This window comes from Anser cygnoides, chromosome 2 (genome assembly GCF_040182565.1).
Source record: "Anser cygnoides isolate HZ-2024a breed goose chromosome 2, Taihu_goose_T2T_genome, whole genome shotgun sequence".
In the NCBI taxonomy this organism is placed as follows: domain Eukaryota; kingdom Metazoa; phylum Chordata; class Aves; order Anseriformes; family Anatidae; genus Anser; species Anser cygnoides.
The window spans coordinates 31,325,195-31,333,538 of record NC_089874.1 but is presented as its reverse complement, the minus strand read 5'-3'; the positions used below and the strand labels follow the sequence as shown (position 1 = coordinate 31,333,538).

The window sequence follows — 8,344 nt, the reverse complement described above, 5'->3', positions numbered from 1 at the left end:
ATCATTTTCAAAAAAATATTATTATTTATTATTTATATTCTATTTCAGGCTCTGTGTGTGGTCTGGACTGGGCCTCAGTAGAGCAGAGACTTCAAGACTTGTGCCAAGCTGTGCAATGTTATGGTGGTCTGATGATATGAGTTGCTGTTATTTTCTATTTTAATAACAACTGTTCACTTTTAACATTATAAACCTGGCAGTTTTTGGTGTTTTTAATTGAACAACCCATGAAGTGTGAATGATAGGTGGAGCCAGCACAAAGGATGATCCAGAATTAATTACTAATATTAATAATAGGACTGGCATTTATTTTGCCTCCAGAAAATCTCTTCTCTGTGCTAGCCAATAGACTCAGAATTTGCACATGTATGCCTCCATCACCACCACAAGCCTTAATACTTTGTATAGTCTGTTTCCCTTTAAATGCTGCTTCAGGCTTGATTTCACATGTCTTTCTATAGCTCATACTATTTTTGTAGCAGAGCCAACAGCCTGACAGCACTTTTGAAAAAGAATGAATGGGGTTAAAGTACCCAAGTACTGATATGCTGTTTTTATGGTTGTTCCCCATAGTTTTGACTGCTGAGCAGTCAACTATTGGCAATTCATAGAGAACAAATGATTGAAATTTAGATTGTAATTTTCTTGTGAACTGTAACACAATTCTCTTAGTCTAACAGTGAAATGCTTCTTTTAAGAAAGTCCCTCCCTGTAATGGAAGTCCTCTCCATCAGGAAGGTTAGTCCAGTCTTTGCTATAGCATTCATACCTGCCCTTGATGGTGTAATTTACAGAGGTTGCACTTGTTTCAAACATATATATATAGCCCATACTTTTGTGTGCCTACTGGCACAGCAGCTGCAGCTCCCTACGTTAACATGTGTGAGAAGAGACTTGGGAACCTCGGCAAGGACAGGCCAGTGGGCTCTCATTATCCAGCCATCTGGAGCCCAGACCATCGCAGAAATGATATGTGCAGTAAAGACTGCCACACAAATAAGTGTTATGAATTCAGCTCATTTTATTTTGAATTATAGAGCTTTGAGTTCACTCTGTTCCTTCATCTACAGTAAACAAACACATGTGTACGTGTGCACATACATTACTCCCTTTGTATTCTGTACCAACCTGATGACCCACTTGCATCCTGCTGGGCGTCTATGAACTTGCTCCTGTGAATGTCCATCATTCAGCTTCCATGTGCTTCACCTTTGTGAGGTTATTATTTACACTCTAATCTCATACCAGCTCTTCTGTCTCGCTGACTGGCTTCAGTGACATTTACAATGTTCCAGGAAGATGATTTTTCTCTTTATCTCTGTGAAATGAGTGCCATGACTGTGTGTGGGGGAAGAAACCTGCCAGCTCAAGTATGGGAAGTAATTATACATCATACATCCTGTAGCTTTTATATTTATATTTTATATTAACAATTGCTGTGAAATGAGAAGCCAAGCCTTTGAACAAAGAAATAAATAACAAGCTGGGACAAGTATGGCGAGGCAAATGTTCATGTGGAACAAATATTTCTATAAACTGATTCAAGAGCACAGGAGAATTTTTAAGGGACTCATTTGCAGGACATAAATGCTGACCTTATGTAGTCTCTATGTGTAGGAATCTTCCTCATAGTTATAGTATAAAATAAAGACAAAAGTCTGGGAAATAAAGGTATATAGAAAGTTGACTCCTGAAACCTTGTCCTACCTTAGTCTCTGAACCACTAGGATGAGGGATCATCTGGGAATAGTCATGCTGTCTGACAGTGGACACTCAACTGAAGCATCCACCCTGGAAGACCTGCCCTTCCAAACTCCTTATATGTACTCAGTGGAGGATGCAGACTCGTCTAGTGATCACTAGTGATTTGCCTGAGGATTGCCTGCCCTTCTCTACTTAATGTGGAAATATCAGGGAGGAAGACAGGATCCTAAGTCAGTAGGCTAAGGTATGTAGTGTGAAACGCCTGTATGCTCCCACGCTGTCTTCTGTCAGTTCTAATTTTTTCTTTCACAAGTTTAAATTATCTGAGAAAACAAAAAACACAAAAGTGTTTTGTGCGTTATTTTTGTTTGTTTGTTTGTTTTGTTTTCTGTTTGCCTGTGTTTCTTTTTTTCTTATTTCTTTATTTTTTTTTTTCAGCTTGGAAAGCACAGGCATATATGCATTGCAAGTATTTTGGATGAGTCCTTCTAGTATAATACCTGTCTGAAATTGAAGGAGTGGATGACATGAACTTATACATTTCTCTGGTCAGAATTTGTTACATGTACTTCTATGTGTCTGGGTCACCATATGAAAGCAATCCATTGCTCCAAGAATGTTGAGTTTATTTAATTATATTAATTATTTACAAGTTCATACATCATGGGACTCTGCATCTTAAAACAGTAACTGGATTTGTTACTGGATTTCTGTGCCCTGGCTTCTTGCTTTTTCTCTAAAATAAACACCTTCTGGCTTCTTGCAACAACATTTTTTTCCTTTTCAGGCTTTTTACTCACTTATAACTCCTGTTCTTTCTTAAACTGGCTCTCATACTTCCTTTTGACTTCAGCATAGTGTTTTCCCAGTTAACCACATTTCCTCAGTAGCTCTTTGGCCCCCTTTTCCAGTTAGGTTGAATATAAATAGGTACAGATTTCCATTCCAATCTTTTCTCTCTACAATCGTTGCTTCTGGTGTCACATTATATTAAGGTCAGATGCTCTTTGAACTGGTATTGTCTCCTCACTTGTTAGGTACCTGGCATGTTTTCTGACGCTAGAAAAATAATAAGGTCAGTTTGCAGAAATTCCTTTCAAACATTACTGGGTATCCTGTCTAGTAGGAGAGTTGAACCTCATTCTCTGTGTTTAGATAGCCATCCAAATCCTTTTCAGCTCGGCCCTCTTGTGCATTGTTCTGGGAATTTTCTTCCTGTGGACAGCTCAGCAGATTCACGTGGACCATCTCCAGGTCAGTCCCTAGGTCTTGCTGCTTTACAGCTCCTAGTTAACAAAGATTATGAAAAAAAGGGTCATTGTTGCCTCTGTTCCCTCTTGCTCAATTTGGAGGATGTTCTGGCAGGCAGAAAGCTTCAGTGAATCCCGGTGATCTGGCACTGGGTCTGGGCTCTGCTTACTTCCTCACTAAGGCTTATAGGCCAGGAAAATGTTGTAATGCAGTTTCTTCTATCCAGTTAGTCCTTGGAGATTCCTTCTCTTCAGATTCAACTGCAGACATTCATATATTATTTTCTCTGCTGTTTTTTAGCTCAGCAGATTTCTTGTAACTTCCTGCCTGACGGGTCCATCTCCTCCTCTTCACTCCTTATATGAGCATGAGGTCATGGTAAGGTTGTTTACTCATAAGTCTGCTTTCAGAAACCCTTGTCCTTTCAACTTGTAACCTTTTAAACCCTTGCAGGACTTTAAACATTTTCAGCTCAGTTGATTCTTTTCTTCTGAGTTTTCAGTTTATGTGATTAATCTTTATTTTCAATGTGTGTACTTGAGTGCTACAGGATTCTTATGCAAACATGAAAGACAAGAAATAAATATATTGTACAAGAGGCAACTGAATATGAATGGGAAAAGAATAACTTCTGTTTTAGTCTAACAAAGAAAGGAAAGTAAAAAGGAGATGTGGTCAGGACAGGATTGCTTCAAAGAACAGGTATAAACCTGTTCTTCAGGAGTCTAGTTTCACAGCTAGGATTGATCGATATATCCCAAAGGACAGTGTTGTAATGCGTGTAGTGTCACACTAAATTGTGTGACACACTAAACTAATTGTGTGTAGTGTCACACTAAAATTTGACTCTTGATCTCTCTTCTCACATCTGTACATTTGTGGTCACAGTTGACTGTATAAAAAACAAACAAACAAAATAAACCCTCCTATATTCACAAATTAGATCTTGAGCTTAAAAAATTTGTTTCTCTCTCTTCTGTGTTCAAGAAGGTCTGGATTCTTAGTGTGAAATACAAAAAAACCCTGTTTTGTGACAGTAACTTAGAAAATTAATTTTGGGCATTGTTACATCAGTAGGAAAATATTCTTTTATTTTAATTGGAAAATAATATTATCTAAAAGCTTTACCAAAGGCTGAAGAGCAGAAAGATAGTACATGCAGTGACTGTCAAAATTATGGCTATTTACCTTTGGGTATTTAAGAAGTAAGTGCATGTGGATGGCTGACCCCTTTGGTACCAGGAGAGAGGAACCAGAACACTGCAACCTAGTCTATCAAGTTATGTTCCCAGATCAAAGGTAGCTAACAGCTGCTGGAAGGAAATAGGATAAGGAAAACTGCAGACCGTTGGAGTGATATAAATCAAAGCAATAAAATTAAAAAAAAAAAATCTTGATAGGAATCCTGAAACAGCTGATATTGGAAAACCTGGGAAGTTGTCAGTTTGTGTGAATTTAAAACCTAATTACCCTAGAAGGCAATAAAGATAGGCATATGGGGGCTTGCATTCAGTGTGAAACGTAGGTGTGTTCAAAAAACATTTGAAAGTTAGGAATCAATTAATAAGGCATCCTGTCCAGGATAGAAGAAAGTTGATTTTATTATTCACACAGGAGGCTCACTGAGAGGGAGTTAGAATGATTTAAGTGAGAGATGTATGTTCTTCCTGAAACTGAGACATTATCTGAGAGTCAAGCTAATACAAATGTGTTTAGAAAAGGAAAATTGGAAGGAAATTGGCTTTGCAAAATTATTCTCAGCTACTTGTGCAAAATTAGGTGGAGAAGTTAATTTTGAGCAATAAAAGAGTAACTCACTATCTCCACCCTTTCAGTCTGCTACAGGCTTGGAGAATAGGATGCTAGGCTGATAATTATGTTGTTTTCAAAGCTGAAGTCTGTTTGAATGGAAATATGTATCAAATAGTTTCCTACACACAGAAAATGTCTCTTATTTTTAAAAATATTGAAAATTTTCAGCAAATAGTTTGAGCTTTATAGTTCCACCATCTTACTGACAAACCCATAACTAGAAAAAAAAAAAAAAAAGTCCCACTAAGCATCAAAAATGCTTAGGCACCATTTCAGTAATATCTTGTTAGCATTGCTATATTCCATAAAGCAGATCCTCACTGGAATTGTTCTTCTTTTCTTTTCAGATATATACTGCAGAGTGATACAGAGAAACCTGTTTTTTTCACCTGCACTCTTTTCATGAACAACATAGTAGGATTCGTGCTGTAACCCTTCCCAGCCAGAAAGTCTACTGTGTAGACTGCTCAGAAATGTAACGGTCTGTTTGGAGTGTGTGTGCATAGTACTCTTCCTTCACTTTACTTGATCTAGTCACACTACTTAATCCCTTTGCACGCTTTGGCTTGTGCAAAACAAAACAAACAAACAAAAAAGCAGAAATTATTTTGTACATTATCAGCACCTGACAGTATAGATAAGACTGAGTTCTGGAAATTTAAGCCAAAACTCCAGTTTATGGCACTGGGGCTCCAAACCATAGCCAGCACTGAACAACACCCTCCCATCTGGTGCAATGTAAGGAAGAAAAAAGATTTTGAGTGATAGGGATGATAATTCTTAAGAGATATAATTCTTAAATGATATGGTGTTGCAGGTAAGATTTTAGTAATGAGAGAGTTTTGCCAAGAGGGAGCTCCCTGTTTATCATCTGTTGGAGATGATATCTCACTGTTGGAGATGATAAACTCCCTTCTGAACTTAAAGAGGTAGTGACTAGGGAGAATTTCTCCACCTTTCCTTTGATGATAGTGGTTGGTGAATGTGATTTCTGAAACTTGAGAAGTCTTTTGGGGACTTATGTGGTGGAGAGGAAAAAGCGAATGTTTTGTCACTGGAGGACTTTCTAAAGTTCTAGGGCTTGATCTACCTACTAATAAGAAACTAATAAGAACTTTGTATGAATTTAACAGTATTAGTTTTTATTCTCATATATAGTCAGTTAATATGCTTTTTTTTTCTTTCTTTTTATGACTTCATTGGACCACTCTTATTTCCTGTATCCTTTTAGTTTTGAACGTTCTGAATTCTTTTAGTTTTCATCATGTATTGCAAGTATGAAATGAATATCAATTAATTACGTTGCACCCACACTCTATGAACTGTCATTTGTTTCTTGAGTTTTCTAAATTATATAGTTTAACACAGAACTACTGTGAAACTGCTTTTCTATTTATAGGTGAAATTAGCAGAGGCCTGTCTACTATAATCACTGCATTTGCATTTATAGATCATGTAGATGTGAACTAGAAAAATCTACTTTACAACAAAACTGTGGCTATTGGTATAAAAGAGATAACTATATACTGCAAGCATGCTGACCACACACACGATGGTTAAAGCAGAAGAGGTTCACCTCTTCCAGAGCCTTAAACATAACTCTGCGTAGGAATTCTGACGTGACATGAATTGTTTTACTAATTCATAATAAACCTAATGTTTTACTTAACTATTATCAAATTGTGGCCTAGAATAAATGTACAAATTAAAAAATAGGAAAGGATTCTCAATTCCCATGTTTTCAGCTCTTACTTTAATCAATGAGTTTCAGGATATCAGGTCTTTCAGATTTGTTATATGGCATTCATTTTTTCCCACAGGACTCTGAATAAATACTAATTAAAATTAAGCTAAAATGTTCAGCTTTTTAAGTATTTTTTTTTCAAAGATACTTTTCTTCTGGAAAACAAATGTGAATACAGACTTATTTCCTGTCTAACTTACTTTCCCATGCCTGTGTGTTTTCTTCTTTTTTGTCCATTTTTGTATTAAGGAAAGAAATAGTTTTGTAGAAAGCTGAACCCACAAAATCCACTGGGTATTGTTCTATGCTAGAGATTGCTAAGCACAGTATTCTAACAATGGGCCAAATACTATACTAATTTCTCTGGAATAACTTTTGGAATTTGGGAATGGTGCTCATTGAAGGAGGACATCAGAATGCCCAGCATGCTTTCTTGAGCTGATTTGTCTGTCTTGATACACAAGGTTTCTCTATACCACTGGTCTTTCAACAAGCAAGATAACGTGGTAAGATCTGATGTCTTGGCACTACACAAACAAGCTAATTCCTTAGCCCCTTGTGCTAGTAACCAAATAGCTGGCCAAAATACAAAATTGTTATCCTGAAAACAAAAAATGATTTTTTTCTGATTATGCTCTATTTTGGCTCACACTTAAATCTTTAAAATGATTGCTAACATATCTCAAACACACACTTCAGACTTTCTGCTCCTTGTGTGATGTGTATTAACAGGAATTAAAGATTACTTGTAGTGAACCAAGTGCCAGAGAGTCAAAGATGGAAATATAATGGGAGGAGAAAATTTGGGACTAGTATGAGTATTTATATGACAGTAGTGTCTACAGAGCTTGTCAGTTCAGGGACTTCATTAAATGGAAAGAAGACCGAAGGGACTAGTTTCAACTGAATGACAGAGACAAAACAAATGATATGATACCATATTGTACTGTAGGGGGTAGGTCTAATTTTAAGAATGGGCTTAAACTTCTGGCTGACACTGTAACCACACCTTTGTTAAAATATAGATTCTTCTCTGCATGGCTGTGGACACAGAGAGTAATAGGGACTATGGAAAGCACTTAAGTTTCTCACAGAATACTTTTGTGTATCTCAGCATAACTTTTCCTTGAAGCCCATGCCAGAGTTCTCACTTTGCAATTTCTTGGAAAGTACTACATGGAGTCAGTTAGGGGTTATAGCATTTATAACCCTGAATGTATTTATTAGTAACAATTTCCAGTTGCTGACAAAGGCAAAGCACCACACAGTTGCTCCATAAACAAATATTTATGTATAATACATGGAAAGTGTAAACAGCTTTTACAGTGTTTCTTAAATAATTTCTCAATACGATCAAGAAGTTAACCTACAAGTGTTTCTTCCTGAACAGACTAGTACAATCTGTTGTTATTACCATGCACGCTCACAGAATTACTTTTTCTTGTAACATTGACTTATAATGTAAAGAATCAGTATCGCATTTGGATTTCAGTGCTTTAACAAAAGTATATGAGGACATTCTTTCCTGAGTAACCTCCATCTCAGAATGATTTCAGTCTGTGTGGCCTGGAATACAGAGGTGCAACTTGGATTTTTTTAAAGCTGGCAAAGAAATCTGCAGTGCGTCTCAGGTCTTTCCAAAACGCTTCTCTTGTCAGCAAACAAAGGTTTGGCAGACCCTTAGAACAAGATGTATTCAGCCCTTTTTCATGGCTTGCTTGCATCAACTTGTGTGGGGGCAAATTAAAAGTCATGTATTGCCAAACCCGAGCACTCAAAGACTGTGAATTGGGCTCCAGAATTTCGGGGAACTGCCTTAAAATTCATGAACTT

At 36.9% G+C, this 8,344-nt stretch overlaps 1 long non-coding RNA gene across 1 annotated transcript; it reads left to right on the top strand.

Moving 5' to 3' along the window:
• Positions 1–1,682: 1,682 nt before the first annotated feature.
• Positions 1,683–8,152, top strand: LOC136790033 (uncharacterized). The gene is made up of 4 exons (XR_010829145.1): positions 1,683–1,948; positions 2,143–2,252; positions 3,256–3,333; positions 5,115–8,152. It is a non-coding gene; the product is annotated as an uncharacterized lncRNA (long non-coding RNA).
• Positions 8,153–8,344: the final 192 nt, after the last annotated feature.